General features: G+C 40.3%; 1 protein-coding gene across 1 annotated transcript in view; it reads right to left on the bottom strand.

Annotated features, from left to right (window-relative positions):
* The window catches only part of cab39l (calcium binding protein 39-like), a 78,525-nt gene extending 72,922 nt beyond the window's left edge, over positions 1-5,603 (bottom strand). Inside the window, exon 1 of the mRNA XM_060833381.1 lies at positions 5,433-5,603. The gene's annotated coding sequence lies outside the window, so the exon portion shown is untranslated. The remainder of the gene's footprint in view (positions 1-5,432) is intronic.
* Between the last annotated feature and the right edge of the window lie 397 nt (positions 5,604-6,000).

The raw sequence follows: 6,000 nt of genomic DNA on the forward strand, positions 1-6,000 counted from the left end.
CCTCTAAAACATAATTGGATTATTTGGTTGCCATCAGGGACAACAACTTCAGTACGATATCAAACTGTATTTACAAAATGCTGAGAGGTCTGTCAGATCTCCAAGCTACTTCTTCAATGTCCCTACAACCATGAGTACAATTTGAATTCAGCATGTACATTCTGTAGGATGAATACAGTAGTTAGTCCCAGTGCTGGGTCTGGTCTTTGAATCAAAAGGCTGTAGATTCAAAATCTACATTGAAATACAATCTTAGGCTGACACTCCAGTGGAGTACTCAAAGTGAGGAGTTTTGAATTGACTTTATATTGAGTTTCAGTCTGCCCATCACATCGATATTAATGTGCACTTTAAAAAAGCAGAAAGGTATTTGGTTTCAAAGGCAACATTTACACCACCCAAAACATGGATCATGTGAATATTTAGCTCATTGCTGTGTGTGAGGCTTGTGCAAAAGGATTGATGGACTTCTTGCATTACAATTCAGTGACTACAGTTCAAAATGACTTTGCTTGCTATGAGGCACTTTAGGATGTCCTGAATTCATTTATCTCTTATATTTACAGCTTGCACTTGATTAACAGTTCTTAAAGCAATCAATCATGCTATGGTACTTCACAGAAGCACAAAGAAACAGAAATTAACCTCAAGCTGTTGAAAGGTATTTAGGATGGGTTACGAAAGGCATGGTTAGAGAAAAAAATATTAAAGCTAGGTTAAAGAATTAATATCAAGGCCCATCTTAAAAAATAGAGGGAGAGAGATTGAATTCTGGAATTCCAGGTATTAGGGCAAGAAGTAGTTTAACAGATGGTCTTGATCCTAATAATAAAGTCCATCAGTTTTCTCCACCTGTTAGAAGCAAGGATGGGGGAGGGGCAAGATGTTTGAAGAGAAGCAGAATTATTTTCTCTCCATGATGACCATGGTATACTAAGTGCCTTGGGCCAAGGACGGAAATGTCCGGTAATGAATAATAAATGACAAAACCTATAATTTGTTAAATAGGATGTAATCAGTGCTCCTTGAACTTGAAGGTGTAAAGATGATAGAATCATAGAAACCCTACAGTGTGGAAGCAGGCCCTTCAGCCCAACAAGTCCACGCTGACCCTCCAAAGAATAACCCGCCCATAGTCTTTCCCCCCTACCCTATATTTACCCCTGACTAATTAACCTAACCTACACATTCCTGAACTCTATGGGCAATTTAGCATGGCCAATTCACCTAACCTACACATCTTTTGGATTGTGGGAGGAAACTGGAGCACCCGGAAGGAACCCACGCAGACAATTTGCAAACTCCAAACAGGCAGTTGCCAGAGGCTGGAACTGAACCCAGGTCCCTTGGTATACTTGGGAAATAACAAGGATGGGGGAAGGGAATGGGCCAAAGACTAACGCAAGAGGTGAGAGAATGATTAAAACTGATCAACAACTGGAAACATATTCTCATTAACACCCAAAGGCTAGACAGTTTGGAATTTGAAAGTGCCATTCTAAGTGGCTTATGGAAACATTTTTTCATGGAGAGGTTATGAGTGGCAAGTTGCAATGCATACAAGATAGTGAACAGAGATATGAATATGGGGATCTAGAGTTCACTAGAAAGAAATTAAACAAAGACAGAAAAGCATTGGAGAGCAATGATCCTCACAGAATATCAGTTTTGATTGTCTATTACATCTAATTAGCAGTTTCTGAATATTAGCAAAATACTAAATTCTGCTACTGCTCCATAAATACATGGAAGTGAATGCACCCAAGGTGCTACTTTATTGACAGTTTCAGAATTGGTCAGAAATAATTATATTCTGAAAATAATTATCACTCCCTCAGAAGTTTTAAAGAATTAAAGGGCAAGGGTAGAACTCAGTCATCTTCAGGGAGTAATTGCTTTCAAAAGTCTACAGCACAAAAACCTCTGAAAGATTGTATATGGATGCTTAAAAGAAATTAGTCAGTTGCATGCAAAAGAATATTAAGAGGTGCAAATGAGGAAAGTGGGATTTCACTGAATAGTTAAGAATGGAGAAAAACATTGGTAAATTTGCTTGATATGTTATATCACATATTTTGTGTTATAGTGTTGTTTGTACGACCAGTATCTTTTTGGAAGGAATAGATTTGGCTCATTTAAGATCTACAACTTATTTTTTCAAGTTTTCTATCCTTCTGTAATTAAAGCTTTTGCATCTTTACTGTAAACTGTTTTGTGTTTTAGCTCAAACTTCAGCTTCAAACTGCTGCTCCAAAAACAAAACTAACATCGCACCACCATCTACTGCTTCACATGCTATCACAGGGATGAGCTGCATCTCACTGCAGCAGCTGCAATATGTAACAGTCAAGAACGAGTGCATTCATAAATTCATAATTTATCTAGGACAGCCTAGCACGTCAGACAAAAAAAGGGGTCTCCAGCATTTTAGCATTCCCTTAGTACTGCCCTCATGTGCTCACCTAAAATGTGCGCTCAAGTCTCTGCACCAAGGTCTGAACAGCAGTATTGATAACAGCACTTACATTGCATTGCCACTTCTCTTGGCTCCCTCCTCCTTTAGGGAGACACAAGCTAGAAGTGGGGAAAAATAACCTTTGCCTGTCACATACCTCCTGGCAGAGATCTAGGACTTGCCCTCACTGCAGTAAACAACGCCTGGTCTAAAGGACAATGTTAGAAAAACACAGACTGCTGAGATATTTTGAACTTTTCTGACATGTATCTTTGCACAAACTCTGGATTCTAATCACACAAAAGTTCACATTGGACAGCTGCTAATTTCTTCGAATTAGCAAAACAGCAGTCAGATTATAACAGACTTGCCAAAAAGGAAGGCAATTTCCAAATTACCTTCACATTGGAAAAAAAGCAAACAATAATAGAGCTGTGCTTACTTTTCCCATTTGAAGATGTTTGCTTAGATTTAGTATTCAACCAAATAAAATATTTGGCACCAGGTTTTTTGTTTTAATTCTCTCAATTTCATTCTGTACAAAATGACATTCATCTTTTTGGAAAAAGAAATATGGAATGCAGTAACTAGATCAATTCCTAAATGTATTGTCCCCTCTCCAGGTCATTTCTGATTTCAAATGCTTTGTCATGACCAAAGACAGCAGTCACTCCTCTTTCATGGCATCACTTTTATTTATACATTAAGTAAAGGGGTGGTAGTGGCAGCAGCAGCAGGATAAAGCTGTAATACTGGTTCACGCGAACAATATACAGGTTTTTCAGAGAGAATTCCTACAGTGGGGAAACAGGCCCTTCAGTCCAACAAGTCCACACGGACTCTCCAAAGGGACCCATTCCCCTAAATTTAGCCCTGAGTAATACACCTAACCTACACATCCGTGAACACTATGAGCAATTTAAGCTTGGCAAATTCACCTTACCCACATCTTTGCATTGTGAGAATGTGCAAACTCCACACAGACTGGAATGGAACCCAGGTGCCTAGCACCGAGACAGCACTGCTAACCACTGAGCTGCCATGCTGCCCCAGATGGGTGTGATTGATTGTCTCCTGTTTCTCGGGGGTTGGTTTAGATTGTGTGATATGCAGGTATAAGAACAAATTAGTAAGGCAAATGGTATGTATAAGAGTAATGCAGGAATTATACAAGAATATTCTTGTCTCAGAGGCGGAGCAATGAACATTCATTAGTTTCATTTTTGAGGTGAAGCTGCTCAATGCATAGTACTATCCCTCACACATGCTCTGACAGCAGGTGACGTCGGCACATGCACAGAACTGTGCAGAGGCTTTGACGCTGACATCAGCGCATGTGCAGAACGAAGTGTGCAAAAACAATCATTGTTGGAATCACACTATTGTGAACAAAGGCAAGCATTCTTGAAAATACCGCTCACTAATTCTTCAGCGATGTAATTGTCAAATCACAATGCCGAAATACGGTTCATATGAGAACTACCCATATTAAAAAAAACAACCATTTCTCTTGTCCTGTCCATAATCAAAGTAAGTATGCCACACTTATACAACAATTAAGCATACCAACGATCCACAGATCATTAAACTGGTAAAACTTTAATTCCACATCATCTGTATTGCTTGTCTTTCAACAGGGAGCAAAAAAAATTAGGAAACAGACCCCCAAATAAGTGTAAAGTAATAATAAAAGCTGTTAAAGTAAATCTAAAGGCATTACTAATCCCAGTTTCCAGACAATGTTTTCAAACTTATCAAGTTTGGCTGATAATGAGTTCCTTAATTTGATTACTTCTTTCTTTTCATTTATAGCTATCCAATAGCCTCTGAAATACTTCATAAAAATGGTAACTTATTGATAAATATTACAAACTGCACACATCTTAAATTCCATGAAAATGTATTCATAACAGCAGTAAAACTGCATTGCCACTTCTCTTGAACATAAATATGTACAGGGAGAAAGTGAGGACTGCAGATGCTGGAGATCAGAGCTTAAAAATGTGTTACTTGAAAAGTGCAGCAGGTCAGGCAGCATCAAAGGAACAAGAGAATCGACGTTTCGGGCATTCCTGAAAAAGGGATTATGCCTGAAACGTCGATTCTCCTGTTCCTTTGATGCTGCCTGATCTGCTGCACTTTTCCAGGAACATATTTTTAAGCCATAAATACGTACAGCAAAGCTAAAAGAAGAACCGATTATACATCACTACACTGGAAAAATGAATATCTGCATATTTCTGTTCCTTTGTGGATAAGACAGACTCTGGAGTTTGGCAGATATTTATACAGGCAAAAGTGAAGACTGCAGATGCTGGAAACCAGAGTTTAAATCAGGGAGGTGCTGGAAAAGCATATCAGGTCAGGCAGCATCCGAGGAGCAGGAAAATCAATGTTTCAGGCAAAATCCCTTCATCAGGAATCTGTTTATAGAGAACGAGTGTGACATGCAAAATCTGGAAGGATCAGTCGGATTTTCTGTTTTACAAAATACCCCGGTATATAACTAAGAGTTCATTAAGTTTTACCTAGGCTCAGATAACGTGTCCGGGCTCCCATTTAATGCATTAGTACGTTATCAGCTTGAAATCAAGTATTCAAACCAAACGGGAAAAAGTGATCCTGCCATAAAACATGTTTCCAGAAATAGACAGGCATCCGGAAAATAACTGATTGTGAAAGCAACTGACAATGTCACCAACTGCTATTTTCAACATCTGTGCAGATAAAGGTCAACCAATTACATAGAAAACAGTGAGAGGTTGCAAGCGAACGAACAGTAGTCATTTGCAGCCAAAAGCAATGCAGTCAGAAAGTGTGAAGACCTGAATGCAGCAACAATGCACAAGTTCTTAGGGTTGCTGCTGATTGACAAGTACATGATGAGCATGCGCACTAACTTCACCCGCTGATGGCAGGCGAAAGGCCCAACCGTCACTCTGTGTAAATTAAACTTCATTGCAGTCGGGACACCGACCTGTTTTTAATCTCTTCTTTTCCGGCAACAACACAGCGACCAAGTCGCCAACACTTTGCCCTCGCTCTAGGTTACGCGGCAGAGCAGCAAGAAAAGACCAGTCACACCAACAGCAGCATCTCGCTCACTTCCGGCTCTTTCTATTGTGAAGCGGCGATCGCTGACCGTCCCTGACGTGATTGCGTCACCGAAACCTGTGCATCACGCGTCGCACGTCTCCAGGTCCTGCGCATGCTCTGTGGCACCCAGTGACGTGACACGTCGCGAGCCCATGTGATCACTCCGCAAGCCGGTGAAGTGGAGGTTTTGTAGATGGCACTGCAGGGAGAAGGGGAAAGTACTGTTAATGTCAAAGTTAATGGAGATGTGTGTCATTCTGTTAGGTCTGGCATTCCATGCATGTGCAATTCATGCGTGGCCATGGCCAGAATATTCTGTTGTTAAATGGCTGGTATCTTTGAAACTCCCATAGGCGTCATCCTTCAGCAGTTAACCAAACATTATATATTTGTTCGACCACCAGCACCCAGAACCTGGATCCTGAGGGACACAGTCTACACGCCTAACT

This window comes from Hemiscyllium ocellatum, chromosome 12 (assembly GCF_020745735.1).
Source record: "Hemiscyllium ocellatum isolate sHemOce1 chromosome 12, sHemOce1.pat.X.cur, whole genome shotgun sequence".
Taxonomy (NCBI): Eukaryota; Metazoa; Chordata; class Chondrichthyes; order Orectolobiformes; family Hemiscylliidae; genus Hemiscyllium; species Hemiscyllium ocellatum.